Source organism: Myodes glareolus, chromosome 14 (assembly GCF_982192425.1).
Source record: "Myodes glareolus chromosome 14, mMyoGla1.1, whole genome shotgun sequence".
Classification (NCBI taxonomy): Eukaryota; Metazoa; Chordata; class Mammalia; order Rodentia; family Cricetidae; genus Myodes; species Myodes glareolus.
This window is the reverse complement of record NC_142039.1, coordinates 56,256,688-56,278,466: the sequence shown is the minus strand read 5'-3', so window position 1 is coordinate 56,278,466 and position 21,779 is coordinate 56,256,688. Positions and strand designations below refer to the sequence as shown.

At 39.8% G+C, this 21,779-nt stretch overlaps 1 non-coding gene across 1 annotated transcript; it reads left to right on the top strand.

Moving 5' to 3' along the window:
* Positions 1–498: 498 nt before the first annotated feature.
* On the top strand, positions 499–665 carry LOC148119880 (U1 spliceosomal RNA). Its single transcript, XR_015734957.1, has one exon. It is a non-coding gene; the product is annotated as a U1 spliceosomal RNA (small nuclear RNA).
* The last annotated feature ends 21,114 nt before the right edge of the window (positions 666–21,779 follow it).

The window sequence follows — 21,779 nt, the reverse complement described above, 5'->3', positions numbered from 1 at the left end:
CACAGTCGAATTTATTGAAATAATGAAGCTGAAAATGCAAAATAATTGAGCAATTCATGTAATAATTAAAAGTAAAGGTTATTTTTATCTTCCTATTTAATAACAATATTTATGATATAAAAATACTCTTGCATAAAATAAGCAACTATACAAAAATAATGCAGCAAATATCTATATTCAAATTATAAACTCTCTTTACATATCTTTAAATGTCATTACTCATAAAATTTTATTTGATATGTTAGTTTTTTTATTACATACATAACTTACCTGGGAAAACTTTAAGTAAATGGACATTAAAAGGCAAACATTTGTCCCATGCTTTCCATTGGTTCATCTATATCTCATTTTAATTTAATTACATTTCACAATTTTCAAAGAAGTATTTATTAAAAGACTTCAATGTTAGATTGACACAGTATAACATTATGATAATCATTTGTGTTTCTGGCATACCCATAGTCTGAGGAAGACCTCTGAATTTACAATTTGAATTATATGCATACGTGGCAGATGAGACTCCATGATCGTGAAGGCGACTGTCTCAGGGTGAGGCTCATTCACTGCACTCCTGATTTGCTTCTTGATGCCTTTGTTTTTTCAAATGGAATAAATTCAACTGCATAACTTGTGGTAGTGGAGGACTATGTTTGCACTTTCTTATACTGATACTAATAATAGAACAAAAGCAAAACGCAACCAAACATGCAAAAAGAAGAAGCACGGGTTTCACTGAGCACACACAATGTCTGAACCATAGCAAAGTAGAAACGAATTAACACACCCAAGTCCAGAATTCCTGTAAAATATGCTATAATTTTTCTTTGGGTTTCTGGGCCAATTTTGTAATTTAAAATCAAATTTTAAATTTTAATTGTAGAATATGTTGCTTCTTCATCTGGTGGTTGTTTTCAAACACCATGAAACATTGTGGCTGTAGTCATACATTAAAATAAGCACCCAGCAAGGGAATGGCACCCATGGTTTGATTTTATTAGGTGTTTGTTTCTGGAATGGACATAGTTTCCAAATGTTCCTGCAAGAGCGTAGAATTATTTTGAGTGATTTCATTAAAATGATAAGAATTTCATATACACATATATGTGGGTGCATATATATACACACATTATATATAATATAATATATAATATAACGTGTAAATATAAATATTTTATATATATATATATATATATTAGAAGCCACTGATTAAACCATCCCCCATAGACTATGTTTAAAGTTTTGACTCCATGTATTAGCTTCTAAGACCGATTTTCAAAATATCTTTTCAGAGATTTCTTAACCAAATCCATCTGGACTGGGGCTGAATGAGCATGGGATCAAGCTGGACCCTCTTAATGTGGCTGATAATTGGGGCAGACTGAGATGCCAATGATAATGGCACTGGTATTTGTCTCTACTGCATGTACTGGGTTTTTGGGATCCTAGTTTGTTTGGATGCTCATCTTCTGAAGCCTGGATAGAGGGAAGAAGGCCTTGAACTTCCCACAGGGCAGGATGTCCTGCCCTCTCTTAGGTCTGGAGGGGGAAGGGGGAGAAGGAGGGAAATGGGAGGAGGGGAGGAAGTGGAAATTCTGAATGACATTATTTATAAAGCAATAAAAAAGAAAAAATTGCACCCATAATAGCTTCTTTTTCTGTCATGCTTTTTAAGCCCTTGCTCCTGGCTTGAGAGCAAAACCAAATCAAACTGTTAAATTATATATCAATTTACTTGATATTCATAAGAGGGTGTTTTTAGAGTTGTTTGTATATTTTTGTTAATAATAAGCCTTAAAATTAATTTTATAATCTAGATATTTTATGATGATGCTTAAATAATTGTTTTTAAATAAAGAGACGTAATCTTGAAAAAATTAAGTATATAAAACACACAGTTACTTTATAGTAGAACAGGGTTACCATAGTTTTTAAGAAACACATTTTCTTAAAAAAAAAAACAACAGAAGGTTTCAAATTACTTATTCATTTTTATTTTACTTTTTTTTTTATTCTTTGAGAATGCCATAGATGAATAATGATGTGATGCGGGAGAATTGTCTGTATTCTGTCAATCATATTTTAATAAAACGCTGATTGGCCAGGCAGGCAGTATAGGCGGAAAAGCCAGACAGGAAATAGAGATGGAGCAAAGAGACTGAGAGTATTCTGGAAGCAGAAGCTCCCTCCACCACTCCTGCACAGATCACTGAAGAGGCAACAACATGTGAGCTGACAGCTGAAAGAGGTACCAAGCTATATGGCTAACATAGATGAGAATAATGGGTTAATATAAGTTATAAGAGTTAACAAGAAGCGTGAGCTAAGAGTCAATCAGCTTTATAACTTATAGAGTTCTCTGTGTGATTGATTTTCTCTGGGACTTGCTGGTTGTGGGGTACCGGGCGGGAACAGATACCCCAACAAGCCAGCCCCCTCATGTTACATATGGCGCCCAGACGTGAATAACTGAATCCACAGAAAGCCCGAGAAAGCTTGAGAAGGAATAGGGTAAAGCATATTTTCTTGGTAGCAGCAATTTCTCGGGTCTGCTCTGCTTGCTAGAGGCAAGCAAGCACTCTCATCTAAGAGAGGCTTCCTGACTCAGCTTTAGCTGCAAAACTTTGTAGCTCATTAAGAGGTCCTGCCACTAAACACTTAAATGGTGTTGGTGAAAAGCTGAATGCATGCTTTTCGGGTTTTCAGCTGTGGCAGGAAAAAAGCTGCACTGTTTTAAAATGCCGGTTTTCTGGGCCGTCCTGCCAGGGTAAACTCTGACTCTTTCAGCCAGGCAGTCCGACTGAGTGTGGTCTGTGAGCAGAATGCTGCAGCTTGCTTGCTGGCAAGGACCTTGAAATGCCATAGAGTTGTGGCAGTGAACACAGCTCTGGCTGGTACCTCAGCCAGGAGGTTGGAAAGCTAAGGAATGGGCTAATTCCAGCCGTAAAAGCCACAGTTTTAGTCCTCTCCTTAAAGACTCATGTGGTCAGAAAAAGAGAGATATACAGTAAAGAGAGATTCAAAGAGGAAGAAAACCTCTAAGTGGTTTACTATGTGTTAAAAATATATGCAGACTGAAGGTTAAAGTTCTTAAAAGTAAAAAAGAAAAAAAGGAAGTAGTTGGGTGTGGTGGTACGCACCTTTAATCCCAACACAAGGGAGGCAGAGGTCGATTGACCTCTGTGACTTCAAGGGGCAGAGGCAGATTGACCTCTGTGACCTCAAGGTGTGGTAGTACACACCTTTAATCCCTATATCTGTGAGGCAGAGACAGATCTCTTGTGAGTTCAAGGACAGCCTGGTCTACAGAGTTATTCCAGGACAAAGATATTCAGAGAACCTGTCTCAAAAAGTAAAAGTAAAAATAAAAGAAATAGAGGTTAAAATAAAGCCGCATAAAGATGGAAAATACACAGAGAATCTTGATACTGTATGTTATTATTCTCTCTTTGAATTGTTTGAATGCTGAGGAAGGAGCAACAGCTGCTAAAAGACTGTTGTTTATAAATGCTGCTGAACTAACCTAAGATAGGTATTTTGAAAATACCTTGGCTTCAAAACTGAAGTCAACAGGTATGTCACTTTGGAGAAGAGATTCTGCTTTTGTTTCCACAGAAAACGAGAGGCTCTGGATTTATTCAGAGTTAAGAAAAGTCAGCTTTGACCAAGGGAGGCCACCTGAGAAATCTCCAACAGGAACAGATGGCCCAGATGACAGAGTTCTACATCCTGAACAGATTCAAGACTGCTGCCCGAGATGATCAAGACTCACAGGATACTTCAGTCAGAACTTGATTATAACTCTAAATTTTCTTTAGGTCCCCATAAGATTATCAGCACCCCCAACCAGCAGGAAGTAGCCTGAAATACTACGCCCACATTTCCAACAAATGGACTATGGGTATTTTCCTTTGTTTAAAAAAAAAAAGAGGGAAATGATGCGGGAGAATTGTCTGTATTCTGTCAATCATATTTTAATAAAACGCTGATTGGCCAGGCAGGCAGTATAGGTGGGAAAACCAGACAGGAAGTAGAGGTGATGCAATGAGAACAGGAGAATTCTGGGAAGCAGGGAGGTTCCTCTGCCATTCCTGCCCAGATCACTGAAGAAGCAACATGTAAGCTGCCCAGATGGAAAAGGTACTGAGCCATTATGGCTAACATAGATAATGATAATGGATTAATATAAGTTACAAGGACCAATAAGAAGCCTGACCTAATGGGCCAATCAGTTTATAATCTTATGGAGTCTTGTGTGTGATTTTCTTTGGGATATGCTGACTGTGGGGTACCGGGCAGGACAGATACCCCAACAAGCCGGCCCTCATGTTACAATGATGTATCCTTCACCTGTTTTCTCATTTGTTCACTCAATATTTTCCACACCTGGTTTTGTCCTAGATTCTATGCTGGAAATTTAGTAAAGAAAAGCAAGTAACAGGCACATAGAGCTTTTCAGATCTAGGAGAGAGAAAAAGCTCACTAAAATCTTCTTGGGTGTGGCCTTCCTTATTAACCTGATGCTTTCTGAAAGAAAAAGTTGACTAATGGATTGTGATGATTAATAATCCCCGTTCAACATGAAGGGCAGCCTACAAGACACACCTCTGTCTGTGGTGTGTTTACTGAGAAGTTCAACTAGAGAAAGATATCCCACCCATAGTTGGTACAGTACCATCCGTGGGTTAGGGACCATGCCTGAAAAAAAGAGGGGCGGGGAAGCTAGAGCATCAACTTTCCTTTTTTTGTTTTTGTTTTTGTTTTTTTTTGTTTTGTTTTGTTTTGTTTATTCAAGTATCCGAAAACACTCTTTCCACTTTCTCCCCTCCTCCCAATACCCTCCCGCTCCCCCCACTCCCTCTCCTCCTCCCTCACCATTCCCAAGAGCAGTCAGGGTTTCCTGTCCTGTGGGGAATCCAAGTTCCTCCCCCTTCCCTCTGGGTCCAGGAAGGTGAGCATCCAAACAGGCCAGGATCCCAAAAAGCCAGTCCATGCAGACGAAACAAGACCCAGTGCCATTGTCAATGGCTTCTCAGTCTTCATTTGGACCTCGGGGGCTCAGTCAGCCCCCATGTCAGCCACATTCAGAGAATCCGGTTTGATCACATGCTCGTTCAGTCCCAGTCCAGCTGGCCTTGGTGAGCTCTCATTCGATCAGTCCCCTTGTATCAGTGGTTGAATGCACCCTTCACGGTCCTGACTTTCAGTGCTCCAATGTGGGTCTCCGTCTCTATCTCCATCCATCGTCGGATGAAGGCCCCCTCTGATTTTGCTTTCCTTGCTCACGATCTCCCTCCCTCTGCTTCTCATTTGGACCTAGGGAGTTAAGTCCAGTGTTCCAATATGTGTCTCTGTCTCTATCTCCATCCATCGCCATAAACGCTTTACTGAGTGAGGTAACCTAGACCCAAAAAAAGGAATATGGTATGTACTCACTCATAAGTGGATTCCAGCCATAGTTAAAGGTCTGTGAGTCTATAATTTGTGATCCTAGAGAAGCTAAATAAGAAGGTGAACCTGGAGAAAATCATATAGTTATCCTCCTGGATATTAGAACTAGGCAAGATTGCCAGCCAAACTTGGGTGCACGGGGGGGGGGGGGCGTGGAAATAAGGGAAGATGGTTAGGGAGAGGGGAGAGGGGGAGGATGGGGATGGCTTGGGGGAATGGGATGGGGGGAGGGAGGAAGGATGGTTCTGGGAGCAGGGAAGTTTATATCTCAACTAAGGGAGCCATTTTAGGGTTTGCAAGAGACTTGATTCTGGAGGGGTTCCCAGGCCCAAGAAGAGGTCCCCAGATTGTACTCTGGGCAGCAGAGGAGAGGGTGCCTGAACTGGCCTTGGCCCATAACCATACTGACGAATATTTTGCATGTCACCACAGAATCCACTTTCCTTTGAATCCCAACTGTGGATACAATGTGACTTTACATTTCCTCAAACTTGCATCCTCTCATGGGGTACTATATACTTTCATAGACGGTGATCTAACACTTCCATTGCATTGAAAGGGAGGAAGCAAGCAAGAAAGCATGAGACAGATCATGAGACTCTATGGGGAAGGGCTATCAATAGCAAGCAGACAATGAGCACAAATTAAATATCCAGGATCCAGAGCAAGATACTGAAAAATCTCTAAGCATCTAGTCATAAAACTGGCAAAATTTGACTAACCTCCCAGAGGTTACATTCCTGAGGAAGAATGATTGCCTGGCACACTGCAAAGGTGTACTATGGCACTGGAGTCTTACACGATGAAACTTTACTGTAGATAAGTAGGCAGGATGTACACTAGAATTTGTGTACTGTATTTGGTGGTAAGGGGGGATTTTCACCTGCTCAGGAAAAGACATGGTTGATCATTGTAAGGCACCCACAAGCCTTGGTGCCATTCCTGGCATGCAGGTTCAGGTAGGATTTTGGATAATCTTCATCCATTGTTATTTGGAGAATTTTGGTTCCAAAGAGCTCTCGAGGTCATGTTATGTCATGTGCATAGCTATACTCTGTGTCCTGAAAACCAACTTGAACAATTTTGAAAGGCAGAAAGCTGCTTCTATATGGTTAGTTTTCATTTCCTCTTATGAATCAAAGGAGTTTGATCTGGTAATCATATATAACCTTCTTTGTATGATATGACCATAACTCACATGATTGCAGAAAGAATAATGAAAATTAGGAAATTTAAAATTCAAATGCAGCTTTGTCTTTATTTAAATACATGTCTAATATAAACTGCAAATATCTCTGAGCAATTTAATTCTTCAACTTTTCAAAAAACTTATTTATGCTTAATTATATGCATGATTGTTTTGCCTGCATGTATGTCTGTGCACCATATGCCTGTCTGGTACCCATGAAGTTCAGAAGAGGGCATTGCTCCCTACAGTTACAGAGAGCTGTGACCACCTGACCTAGGTGACAGAAACTGAATCCAGGTCTTGTGTGAGAAAAGGTACCCTAACCACTGGCCATCTCTCTATCACCCATCTCTTGATTTTTTTAAAAAAAAAAGATTAATAACAATAGCATCTACTATGATTTCATATTTCATTATAACTTGGAAGAATGCCATAGAATGTACAAATGCTGGCATTCCTTTTTGGTAGCTTCATTTAATTAAGTAGAAAATCAGAGTAAAAATGAGCACTCCATTAGGTCTGGCCATGCCCATAGCTTGGAGGGAATGAACAACCTTTGAGAAGTTGCAAGCCAAAGTGATCAAGGTTAATGCAAGATTAATTGTCCATCACTCACCAGAAATCTTCTGCCAAATATGGTATGCGCTGTGGCCAGACTAAAAGTAGCCTTTCCTCCCTAGCCCAGCTTGCTTTCTGCTGTTTTCATGGCATGCTTGTTTGAAAATACATAAAACCAAGCACCTAAGTTACGAGAATAAACTAGAAAACAAAACCAAAAACCTTGTCTGTGGCTAGAAACGTTTTGTTCCTAAATGATTTTGCTTTGTGATCATTATTTGGGGCTTTCTGATAATATTGGTACAGGCAGAATATCTGGGAACTTTATCCAGGATAGAGTCATGTTAGGCTCTGCAGCAGACACTACACAAGAACAAATCATGTTCTTTTTTTTCCAGCTCCTCAACAGCAGGTGTTTCTCTGCCTGCTGTATTGATAGAAAAAAATAGCAAAGTCCAACAGATGGAAGAATTTTTCTAGGGGAAATAGCCGTAACACAGAGAACTTTGAACCCTGCTTTATGTAATGAAAAGTTAGATAGCCAGCCAAAAGGATGCATATGTGCACGTGGTTGCAGGTGTGGGGCTACTCCACATTATATGAAAACAATGCAGAAATGCCTCTTGGCCACATGAGGATACTCTGGGTTACATGAGCATGAATGTATATTTTTTTCTTCCAAGTAAAAAGAATCAGTTGATGTCTTATGGAATGCCTTCTCTTGGATAGATTCCACTTGCAATAAATCTCTATAGAAATATCATTCAACATGATAACGTTCATATGCAGGACTGCAAACTGTAGACAGACACATTCTTGCAAAGCAAAAAGCAATGAAAGTAACGCTGTTTTACAAATCATGTATGTAAATGCTACACGAAGGCTCTTCCTCTCTCCTAAAAGTAATTTTCTCCTCAATTGTGTTTCAGTGCAGATAACAGAGATATTAGTAGCTCTTTTGGTCTACTTGTCATCTATACAGCTTCCTTCCTATCTAGTTTGATGTGTATGTATCCTTCTCCTTCATCTACAAGGTCTTAGGACATTCAGGTAGCCAATCTGCCCTTAAATATGTCTCTAAGGAAATGGTGCTAATTAGTATTGGAATTTACAGCCTTCCATTTTATTGACTTGTCCTACTTTCTTCGATAATTAACTAATGAGTAAAGTAATGAGCTATGTTAGTCAGTCATGCTGTTCAATTAAATGGCAAATCAATTATTGAAAATAGTTTCGGACAGCTGTAATGTTGGCATGATGTGTGCGTATGCGTGTGCATATTTAATGCAAATGTAATTATGTCCCAGATATTACAAAGTCAGTCTACGTGAGGGTGATGTGACTGAAAAGGTCCTTTCTGATTTTAACTGTAGCACAAATATGATATTTTATAAAATAGAATCATGGCATTGTTTGCCTATGGCCTTCAACAGATTGTAATTCTTATTTATCCAAGACCTCACAGCTTCCTTGACCATGTGTGAAATACCTTGCAAAACAATATCTAATGGGTGGGTAACAAGAGCAACTGCAAGACATGAAAGTCAACTTTTTCTCTTAAAAAATAGCCAGGGAACATGAATGATGTGAAGGGTAGATCTAGTTGTGATTTGATCTTTTTCTTGTAATATTAGGGTCCCATTTTGAGTTTTCTCATATTTTCTTAATTGTAGAGATAAGCTACCTTTCACTATGATGAATCTGAAGGAAACACAGTGTGCAAATATTTCCTGAACTTAAGAAGACCATTCAGTCTCATAGAGAGAAGGACACAGGAAAGCACACACACTCATTCTCTCTCTCTCTCTCTCTCTCTCTCTCTCTCTCTCTCTCTCTCTCACACACACACACACACACACACACACACACACACACACACATTCATACATCACTCTCTGACTAGAACAAAAGCATACTTGACAATGTGCAAAGATTCCTTTGAAACACCAGCTTGGGAACGTCCCTGGAACATAGGCAGGATGGTTACAGACTCCCCCAGCCCTGTCCTCAGCTACATTGCAACTTTTCTATTTACAAGCCTTCTTGGCTTATTGTTGCCCACTCTGAGGAACTGTCTGTCACCTGTGGCCCTTCGGCTTGCCATACATCAAGCAACTACTTTACTATGGACTTTAGCTTGATGTTCTGCAGGGTTTTTGCTTCTCTTGACCATATACCAAGCACATACACTTGACATATTAACCAGTTTGAGCTACTTTGGAGCTTTTTTTGGCACATTATACAGTTTGGATCATGAATCTTCCAAGATGTCATTTACAAAACTACAGTTAATCACATTTGCAATAGTCTATCATGTGATTGGAAAGATTTTGAATTTTAAACCTATTTTTCACCTTCATATCTTCATAACAGCCTGAATAATCCATACAGCTAAGTTATTCTTAGCATATTTTATGATAAAGTCTATCTATACTATGATGTTTGGTTTCCTAGATCTATCTGTTTGTCTACCTTTCATCTATCTGTCTATCTGTGTTTTTCTGCCTATCTGTCTGTCTGTCTGTTATCTATCTATCTATCTATCTATCTATCTATCTATCTATCTATCTATCTATCTATCCATCCTTCCACTCATCTATTGATTTATCTATTTTCATAGATAAGATATTGCTTATGCTATGCTAGCTGGCTGGGAGTCTCTTGGTAGACCAGGTTGGCCTCTAATTTGTGGCTATCCTTCTGTTTCTACCTTCTAAGTGCCAGGATTAGAATCATTAACCACTAGCCCAAGAAAGTTGTGCTGTCTTTTTTCGGAGCAAACTTCCGGGAAGGTTTAGACGGTCAAACTTCTGTTAGCATTTGAGGATGCAATTCACACCTTCAGAAAGCAAATTCTTTTAAAGTATTAAGATAATTTTTTCCTTTCAACCACAGCCGAGAATCTTAACCTTCTAACATCATCAAGTTCTAATCTAGGAGCAAGAAAGCGAGGCCAATCAAAGCCAGGCCAGAAAAAGGCAACGCGAAGTTTCCATCTCTAAACAGTTTTAATTCTCTGTTTGTGTTTCTGCCTGGAAGGAGACAAGGAACACAAACATTCCCATATGAAGGAAATTAGAATTTACATATGAATTACATTAGAAATATGAGCTCCATCAAGGAATAATTAGCACTGTCCTGGGTTATGTGAGGGCGAACAAAATTAAATAAGAACAATTTCAAAGACAAGTTTTGTTTTGCCTCTTCAACTAAGCCGGTTTAATCAGTGCTAATGGCTGAAATAAATCCACTCTGTCTAAAGGAATGTACAGCCTGCCATATTGTGTGAAAGGCCATTACCGACTTCGTAAATCATGTTGGCAATCAGAGGACATCACTCACCAGTCCTAGACGTGGCTACTCTGAGTTTAATGGCAATGTGAAGGTGGGAAGATCTGATCCAATCAGAACACACCGTAAGGACCGATGTTACACAAATAGTGTAGGGAGACATCATAAAAGTCAGCCATAATCGAAGGATGAGAAGCCATGTAGTGTAGGTTGCATTGGTTGATGGTGCTGTTGTGATTGTCATTTTATGCTCACAGAGGACAAAGATTGAAATTTCTCTCCACAACCCAGCCTTGCCCCCTCAAGAAACAGAGAAATTAAAATATCAGCTCAAATCAGCTTGGTAGCATAGATGTGCTCCAGCCACTAAACAGGGCTGTGGTTTATGAGAGTCTCCCCTAATGAGCTAAACTCCAGTGACCATAAAACTGAAATATAATTATGACATTAAAGATGCCTATATTTGAACTTAATTATTAATTAATTTAATGAGAAGAGAGGAGGTTGTAAAATCGCTAATTAAATGGCTCTGTAAAACTGCAGACGGTGGAGGATTTACCAAATGATGAATCCCACAACAGCATTTTTTGCTATATCAATATTCTATTAATATACAGTAAGCCAGAGGTGCTGCCTAGAAGGTTGCCGTTAATTCCTGCAAGTGTCCAGGGGGAGACAACAGGAAATCGTAAAAGCCAACAACCTTGGAGGAACCCCATCCCCACCCCTTGAGAGTAGGTGGGGGAATCTGCTAAGGACTTGAAGTGGTCAGAGCACAGCTCAGTTGCCAGCAGCTGAGGAGAAATTTTAGTGGCAAGGATTGACCTTAGGTCTTCTCATGTAGTGTATAGGAATATCGGGGTCAATGTAGTTTGAGTTAATGAGAGGTGAGAGACTAAAAGCAATCTAAGTATTAAGCCAGTCTCAAGATAAGAAAGTATCTCCTATAACCACGCACATGGCAACACCATTTAATAGTGGTTGCATTCTTGGAGGTGAACACGCTGGAAAGACAATGCCATTTTAATTTTGATTTGTTTTCGAGTGAGATGAACTTAGATTCAAATTCTGCCTCTACTCCACACTCTCTTGTTGATCTAGGCAAACAGATAAGCTTCTCTGAGCTTCGGTTTCTTCATCAATTAAAGGGGATAAATGCTTCCAGGTTGACGGTGTTCAGAAGATTCTAACAATAAAATATGTAGATTGCCTTGCATAGTGTTCACTGGCAGGCGCTGAAAGCTGAGACCTAGAGAGCAAATCCCATGATGACTTGGAACCACCTGGAAGCAGCATGTGAGGTTCACAGGGGTGTGAACCTCAACTTAGGCAGAGAGGAAACAAGCAACCAGGAATTAACAGAAGCCTTTAAAAGTAGTGAGTCAGTGGGAAAGTTCATAGACATAAAATAAGTAAGTCTTAAAAATTAAGTAACAATAAATGGTGAATTACAGAGAGTGAACCAAGGGAAACACAGATGTAGTAATGCTCCATCTCTGCTATTTCAGCATTTTAGAGAAGGGGGTAGGAAGAGCAATGCAAATTCTATGCCAGTCTGGCCTACTCAGTTCCAAGCTAGCCAGGACTGCAGAGTCCCTGTCTTGAAACACTAAAAGTAAATCTAAAAATAAAATGTTTTTTTAAGAGACAGGAAACAATTTTTTTGTTTAATAATAATACGAGTATAATAGGTAAAAATGCCATTGAGTCTACTAATTTTGAGTAGAAGAATATTTAAATAACTTTGCAAAAATAAGGGGCTGCTGAAACCATCTATGGGTGAGGAGAGAGCGGCAGTAGAGGTCTGCTCCTCATTATATGATATCTTGATTCCTAGAGTTCAGTCGTGATTAGAGTGAAAGGCTGCAAAGATTAATTAACTAACGTTGGATTAGAAAATTTCAAACTAATTGAACAAGGGAAAGAATTCACCTCATCAGCCAAGTCCCAGATTGGTATCATGCAGCACAAGATGATACAGCACCCCGCAACACGACATAATTATCCCTGAACAATGTCACAGGAAGTGCTTCAAAGGCACGGAAGGGGTCCGCCAACTTTTGAAGGTGGAAAAGTAGAAGGGGTTCTGAGGACACAAATCTGCGAGTTACTATCAAGAATATGTGATTACAGAAAATATAACCCGTGCACACATTCACATACACATCACACACACACACACACACACACACACACACGATGCACAAATCCTGGGGATTAGGGGAAAGTAAATGTCATTGAGTGAACAGTTATTAATAAAACAAACTATTGTTTATTATAATAATAAATAGGTAGTGTAGTTGCACAATTCTTTATTATTTAAAGTTGTGTGTGTGAATGTACACATGTGTATGTACATCCCTTAGATCTCTGGGAACTGGAGTTACAGGAGGTTGTGAGCTTCCCAGTGTAGGTGCTGGAACCACGTCCCCTCTGGACGAACAGTACTGTTTTTACCGTATCTCTCTAGCCCCAGGGGTAGCTGTTTTCGTGAAAATGCTTGACTGTAAAGAAAGGAGAACATGGAATTTTACCAACCCTCAACCCTCATCCCTAACTCTGTATTCCTGAGTCTCCTGTGAAGCCTACCAACTATGCCTTTTATTTTTCCCACTACTATAAATTTTATATATTTGGCCTAAGATTTTTCTTTGTTCTAGAAAGGCTACAGGATTTTTTTTTTCAAATAAACCTTATTAACAGTAGTTTGGGTTTTTCTGGTTTTTTTGTTTGTTTGGTTTGGTTTGGTTTTTACTTTCTTGTTTCTTTTTTGATGCCCTTATTTAGTGTTTTAAGCAAAGAATATAATCTGAGTAAAAAATAATCACAATAACATGGTCTCTATCTCTTCATTTTTCTGTCCATCGTCTAAATGCACACAAAAATTATTGAGGCTTAAAAAGCAGCAAAATAGGCATAGTGACTATGCCATGCCTTCTTTCCCAATCATTATATATTAAATTTGAGCTGTATGTCAAACAATGTTAAAAGTTTACATAATCAAGAAATGGCTGTTGATACCTTGGTTGAATCCCAAGAAAGCTAGATGTATGGTGTTGAGAGATGGATACACATTAAGAAAATGTAGGATGAATACTCTGTATACAATTAAGACCCAATAAAACCAAGGTTTAGATAAAATACAAATATGTTCTTTTGATTAGATTTGTTAAGCCTACATGTACCACAGGCAATGATAGCCAACATCAAGGTCAGCCTTTGAGGGCCCAAGGTCATATGAATCAAGTTTGGAAAGGAAATTGCTTAGACACACAGTAGGCATAGACTCCCTCTTCATGTTGACCAAAAGAGTGGTAACTCCAGTTCTAGTACTGATTATGGATGAGGTGAACTCACCATAGCTACAAAAACAATGGTAGCATTTCTCTTTACTGATGGATTTCTTCCTAAAATAAATATAATATAAATAACCATAATAGAAAAATTTACCTAGTTACAAATAATTTTGTAAAACAGCTATTGTTTACAGGGTTGAAGACTGCTACTCGCCCATTTGTTCTTTCCTTCTTGTCCTCTCGTATTCATGAGTTCATCATCTTCTACAGCTTTGGTTACCTGCTGTCAAGTACATTCCAAAAAATACTATGCGGAAAGTTCTGGAAATTATTCATTGAACCTCTCTTCCGTTGGGAGTAGCTGCAGAGTTTATACTTTTGTCTCTGCCCTCCTTGAGCTAAGATTCAAACCTTTGTCTTGTTTCCATGCTGTATATGATATTCACACATGGATCATTTTGATTATCAGATTGAGCGCCACAGGGTTGTAAAATTGCCTCTACTTCAGTTACCTTGTTCAATTAAATAATAAAATACCAAGTTCAAGAATAGTAATGTTGGCAATTTAATTACAGCATATGGTTAGCTCTTCAATTTTGCTGTTAGTATTGTTCACCTTTTACTATGTCTGATTAATAAATTAAACTTTATTGTTCATATGTACCTAGTTGAAAACAGAGTTTCTATAAGAGGAAGTACTCTCTTTAGTTTTAGTTATCTTTTGGGATTCTCTCTTCATCTTCCTCATGTATTTCAAGAGATTGTCTACACATGTGTATGAAGAAGTGGAATAAAGCTTGCTTTCTACGGCCTTCAGGTTACTTCTGGAAGGAGGAGATGCCATTTTTGAAGAGTGAAACTTCTGAAACAAAACAAAACAAAACAAAAAATCTCATTCAAAACAATGGAGGAAATAGACTATTTTGCTTTTTATTTATTCTTAGTTTTGACTGTATTTATTGTGTTGGTGTATGCAAGTGAGCATGCATAGGCTGGTTTGTACACATATGCATATGCATACCACAGTAACCATGAGGAGATCAGAGGACAACTTGCTAGAGTTCGCTGTCTTCTTCTACCGCATGGTTTCCTGCTGTCAAATTCAGCTTTGGGAAGCTTGGTAGTGACCTTGCCAGCCCATTCTGCCAGCTCAGGAAATTGTTTGCTCGTGTGCTACATCTCTTACACATCACTGCATTCAGGTGTAACAAAAAAAAAAAAGCAAGAGTTAGAAGCAGAAACCCAGGAAGCTGAAACCTAAGCTGCTTGGAAGGGAGCAAAAAGAAACTTGGGGGTTCAGTAGTCAGTCCCGTCACTGACTAATTGATGACCACCATCAAGATTTTAACTTCCATACGCACTCAAAGCTAACAACAACCACAGCAAGCCTGAGAAAATAGCACTACCTCCTTTCCTTCCGAATGAAAGGGGACATTAAGAGCAGTGCCTATTAAAAATTTCACAAATAAATCATAAAAACGTAACCGTAACAACAGCCACCCTGGCGTACAACACATGCTGGCCTTCATCTCTGGCCCACTGCCATTTAGGAAGAACACTTTGTTTTTAAAAGCTATGATTTTTTTTAAAGGACATATGGGAATTCCTCATACTCTTCAACAAATAAAAAGCCCAAACATCTGGCATATCAAGTGGAGAGGGAGAGAAGAAAATGGGGCTATTTAGGGACAATGTCTTTTAACAGTGCAGGTGTATTCTGACGATAGCATGGTTGAAAAAAATCCTTTGCCAAACCTGGCTCCAGACAGCGGCTCTGAAGGAACTGTAGGTAATTGAGCATTGGTTTTGGGAGAACTTTGTCCATCCTTCCTGATTACGATGAACCATTTCTCTATCCCCGGTTGTTTCACATTTATAATCTTGCAGTTGTAATCTGAGAAGTATCCAATCTGCTTCACTTGACCATTGCTGGATCCGCGGTAAGTCAAAGATTTCATGAGGGAGGTGGTGAAATGTCTCCGAACATGGTCTCACACTAAGAAGATGGTGTTCTTTCCTTGTGAAACAGACACACCCAAAGGGAGCCAATCTAACTGTTGAACCAAAGAACTTAAAGCAACTGGGCTGGGGGATCAGCTGTAACTGTTTCCTTCTGTGGGTTCATGGTCATGCAGGTTGAAAAGGAAGGATCAGTAATTCACCTTTCACCCACAAAGTCCTCCAATCACATATGACATTCTTATATCAATTTCATGTGTAGCAAGTGAGTCTTTAAGATCTCTTTGAAAATGTGGTTGATCACTTAGGAAGTGGTACCTGGTCTTGAATTTGATGTGAAAAATGATGTTTATATCACTATTTAACAAAACACATGGCAAGAAAGTAAAATTACCTTAGCTGGTGTTATCCATCTTCTAAATAGATCTGTGCTCAAATGTTTCTGAAATGCTAATAAGCCCTCCATTGTTGGGATTTTCAGGGTTTTCGATATAGTAAGACAGATTTTGAATCTCTAGGAGAAATCATCCTCTATATTTCCCAAAGTTGTTTAATAACTCAGTGCCTGAAAAATGGCACAAGTTCACTGTCTATCTTCTCTTAATAGCTCCAAAGCCACCTATCTCTGTGACATCTTTTAAGTTCATTTATTTAAAGGAAATTATTGAGGGTTTATATTGTAAACTGAGTCACATCAGAGGCTGGGGATGGATACAAAGAAGCATTCAATTCTGCATTGCTCTTGGTGAGCAGACAACCTCAGAGGGAAAACGGATAATTAATAAGTAATTTCCTAGAAGGCATGGATTTTGTCTTTAATTTCTTTCCCTGCTCTATTCTCTAATTAGACTACCAACGCACAGTAGACGCTTGGTAAATACTTATTTTCTGAATGACTCCTGGAAATGCTGCAAAGGGTAGGGTATTAAGTCAGTGGACTTGGAGTTCATAGTTCCTTTCTGACGGAAAAAAAATGAAGCTTCTTAATTGACACCTTAGTAATTGACACCTAGTTTTTCAGAAAAGATTATACATAAACTGTTTACATCTTCCCAACTGAGTGCTCAGCCCAAGTTTCTATGCTGCTAATAAAATAGTTTAAATATAAAGAGTCTGCATGTTTTACTATCTCTATTTAGAAGTAATATGGCTCAGCATGCTGATCATGCAAACATACAGCTTAAGAAAAGATATATTTACTATTACTTTTGATGGTATCTAGGTGATATAGACATCTTGTTTCTCATGTAAAATGGTGCATGTGAGAAAATTATAAAGTAAAACTTTCATATATTGGGGTCTTCAGAGAAAAAGAATTAAACTTAGATATATTACATGTGTGTGAACGTTTGCTTGTGTGTTGGTACCTCTCTCTCTCTCTCTCTCTCTCTCTCTCTCTCTCTCTCTCTGTGTGTGTGTGTGTGTGTGTGTGTGTGTGTGTGTGTGTGTGTGTATACTCATGAATATGTCTCAATGTGAAGATCAGAGTCTTGGGAGTTGTTCCTTAGAAGCTATCCTCTTTGTTCTTTGGAGACAGGGTCTGTCCCTGGGAAATTGGACTTAATCGTGCTTGACTGGTTAGTCAGGAAACCTCAGGGGTCTACATGCCTCAGTTCTCTCAGCACTGGGATTACAAACCACACATCTACTGCCACACCCTGCTTTCTTAGTTTTAACACTGGCTGTTGGGCCTGCTTGAGTCCTTACACTGGAACAACAGTGTCTCACCATCTGTGCAATTTCCACAGCCCTGGATTCACATCTCAGTTTCCCTGCTTTACTGCACTGGTTTTATTTATTGAAATATTTCAATAAGCCATGTCGGCAGGAAGTTCATTATCTCCCCTTCCACGTCATCTCATGGATCCAGTTTCCTTATTATGTCCTACGAGTTAATTTCCATTCTCCTTTCTGAGGTATTTAATGCATACACTCACTGTTTCCTGGCAGTTCTTCATGCTGTAATTGCAGACTGTTAGGTTATTTTCCTTTATAGATTTGTCTTTTCGTCTGTATCCATATTCTAACTTAGATCACTTCAATGAATCTTGAGTTCAGCATAGACGGTCATAGAAACCTGAGGTGCACAGAAGGATCATAAAACTTTTGAGTCACAAAGTTGATATGCATATCGCAAGGGCAATTTTTACAACCCTCAAAATTTCACAACACCAAGGACGAACAGATACTCATTCGACACTAAGTAAATGCATGTTAGTAACTCACCAGCAATAGAAGCACTTTAATACTGTAATAGAAGCATTTTAACTCACTCTTACCCAGGTGACAAATCACATTGTTGGTGAAACATTCTCAAATTGGATTTACATCTAACAGACCAAGTAAATATGAAAAGACTGTCACGTCTTCCCCAAAATCACATGTACTTACATTGTCTGCCTTTTGGGATAACAAGGGAGAAAATAAGTATTTCGCTCTTTCAATAGGAATCACCCACGAGTAAAAAGGAAGGAAAGAAGGAAGAGAGGTGGAAAAGGACTGTCTGAATTCAAAGGATTTTTAAATAGGAAAACACAGAATCTCAGAGTCAGTGGTCCTTTTTCATACACATACAGACATTTCAAAATCCCCAGGGAAACCTGAAATTATGGATTATACAAAACCTTATAAACTGATGTCTTTTCCGTCTCTCTTAAGTACTCATCATATGCTGTGGCTGCAAAAACTAGCCTAATTCCCGTTTTTTTCCTTCATCTCTGGGAAACAAGACTTATTCCCGCTATGGATCTTAAACATTTCTGGATGTACCTTTTCTCTCCTTGCTGAGAATTTGTATCTTTGCACTCATAAGAACCATTTTAGAGTTTTGCTTTGATCCATGTTTCCAGCAACACTTTGAATCATTGGACAAAGTGAAAGTTACTTGAACACAAATGCTGTGATATTGTGGTCTGACAGCTGGGACAGATGTAAGAGACTAACAGGTAGATGGCATGCACATTGTGGATACTCTGAATGAGGCGGGGGTGGTCAAACGCTGGGCAGGATGGAGAAGAATGAAGAAAGGTGGAGAAGAAAGGAGAAAAATGGAGAAGAATTGAGAACGATGCAAAAGGATGTAGAGAAGGATGAAGAAGAAAGGAGAAGGGTGCAGAAGGATGCAGAAGAAAAGAGAAGGACGAGGAAGAACGGTGTGAGATTTTTGTAAGGTTCTTCACAACGGCACACAACTGAAAACGTAGGATTTCTTTATTTCCAGAACTTCCCACTAACTCTTTTCAGACCATAGTTGGCTACAGGAAAATAAAACTAAAGATAATGGGGAAGTAAACTACTAGGAGTGCAGAAATGAATGTGAATCAAATCTGTTAGTGGGAGACTAAATCATGTGTCCAACAATTGCACTTACCTATTTAGCATCTCTTGCTTTCCCTTCTAGCTTCTTGTTCCTGTTGTCCACAACCTCTAATGAAAAATGAGCATTTGGTGTTGCTGTTCTTTGTGACGCGCTCCCTGACCAGCAGGAATGGACGGTCACAAAATCAAGAATCCTTCTCAATCACAATTTATTAGAGCTCCTTGCTTGAAAGGGGGAATGGGGAACAGGGATGACGAGAGAGAGCGAAAAATCCAAAGACAGCCGCTTTTCTAGGGTGAGAGGCTCGAATGCTGATTGGTTGATGCCATTCTACTAGGATCCAAGGCCACGGGACAGGTCAGGAGACCGAGTCTCTTGAAATGCAAAACAAGGCTCCAGCACACCGGCCTAAGGCGGCAACATCAAAGGATATGTATACCTCCAGGCTGTAGGAGTGCTGGCACTATCTGGCCAAGGCCACATCCAGGCGGCTCCCTACAGCTCCTCCTTTTATTGTCTTTTAGAGCAATAAGGCAAAACTATTTTCCAATCTGGTCCCCACCTCATGATGTGTGGACTGATTAAAGAAAAGAAAAGCAAGACACACCCTTCCCGTGCAATGGGACAATTACTTCCCTGGGAGTGCTAGGGCTGTGTCTGCACACCCTCCGCCTATGCATACCTTCCTCTGTGCCGTGGGACTATCTGGTCCCTAGAGGGTGCAAAGGCTATGCATGGCTAATTGCCTGTGAGCTCTTTTGAGGCTGAGAGCCAAACCTGGGGTGAGGATACACATTCCAAGACTGCCAAGGCTTGTGCCACAAAGACCTTGTCCCTCCTCACTTGGGCTAGCAGGTAGCACACCAACCAAAGACATACAGCACTTCCACCTAGACACAGCATGCCAAGGATATCTCTGCTCCCACCCATCCCCAAGGAGGGAGAAAGGCAGAATAGAGTCAGTCAGAAAATTGTTAAGAGATAAGAGGTTGCACAGGGTGCTGCTCAAGGTGATAACGTGAAACAGTTGCTCTTGACACCGCCCAGAGGGTCATCACTGCTGCCTCCACACGAATCTTCCACAGCAGGACACTCAGCATCCACTGGATCATCTTTCTTCTTTATTTCTCTTGTCAGTCTCGTTGGCACCCAGATTGGATCTTCACGATTCTGAGGGAAAATGCAAATTGCTCCCCTGGATCTGGTAATTACCTGATCCGGTCCACACCATTTATTAATCAATACATCCTTCCACATGACCAAATCTCGCTCTGTAGAGCTTTCAAACAGGGCATGCCTGTCTGCTGCTGTTTTTCCAGCAATATTTTGAATTAAAAAATTAAGTGTAAAGAGTGCAAGAGAAATCCTTTCTCTGGGGGAAGCTGCTATAGCTATTCCCCCTTTTTGCTTTCGCAAAATTTCCTTTAAATTTCTATTTGCTCTTTCTACGATACCCTGGCTTTGAGGATTGTATGGTAGGCCAGTGGTATGTTCAACTTGTAATTGCTTGCAAAAGGCTTTAAAGCCCTGTGAGGCATATGCTGGGCCATTGTCGGTTTTTAAACGACTTGGCTTTCCCCAAGCTGCCCAGGCCTCTAAGCAATGCATTTTTACATGAGTTACCTTTTCCCCTGCCAGTGGGGTGGCATGAATTATTCCAGAGCATGTGTCCACCGACACATGAACATACTTTTGTCTGCCAAACTCCGAGATGTGAGTCACATCCATTTGCCAGAGTGAGTTTGGCTTTAACCCCCTGGGATTTACCCCAATATGTGGGGGATGTAACATGGTCACGCAGGAGGGACAGGCTTTTACTATCCTCCTGGCATTTTCCCTAGAGATCTTAAACTTTAAGCGAAGTGTATTCGCTGGAACATGATAAAGTTGATGGAAATCTCTAGCTAGCTGGAGTGAATCTGTAGCCACAAGGGCGAGTGCTCGAGTAGCACCATCAGCTTGAGCATTAGCCTCTGCCATAGGTCCTGGCAAGAGAGAATGGGCTCGAATATGAGCAACATAAAAGGGATTTTCTCTTTTTAAAATATGTTTTTGTATTTGTAAAAGAATATTAGACACTGTACTTGAGCTGCGAATTGAGGCTGCAACCTCAAGAGAGGCCACAGCATTGACCACATATTGTGAATCTGAAATTAAATTAAATGGCTCAAGAAATCTCTGAAACACCTCCAAAACCACCAAGCACTCAGTGACTTGGGGGGAATCAGGCCGAAATTGAAAGACCACAGGTTTAGCATTTCCTGCCACCAGAGCCCCTTTTCCGGTCTTTGAGCCATCTGTATAGATAGTTAAGGCTCCTTCTAATGGGTGGGGTGAGGTAATCCTGGGAAAATACACCAAATTTTTCTCCACAAAATTTATTAAGGGGTGCCTTGGCACATGATTGTCAATAACATTAGGGAATGCACAAAGCAGGATAGCCCAGCCATCTACTGTGGCTGTCAAAACTTCTACCTGTTCCCTCGTATAGGGAATTATCAACTTGTCAGGCATTCTCGCAAAGTGGGCTAAGCAAAGCTTTATTCCCATTAATGCTTGGCCAGCCACCAATTCTGGATAATATTGAACAGATCTTGCTCCTATGGAATTTCCATGCATCCACCAGAGGGGTCCATCTTGCCATAACACTCCAGTGGGATAATTTTTTGTTTTGAGAATGCATAGCAAAATTGGTAAGGATGGATTCACTCGCTGTAAT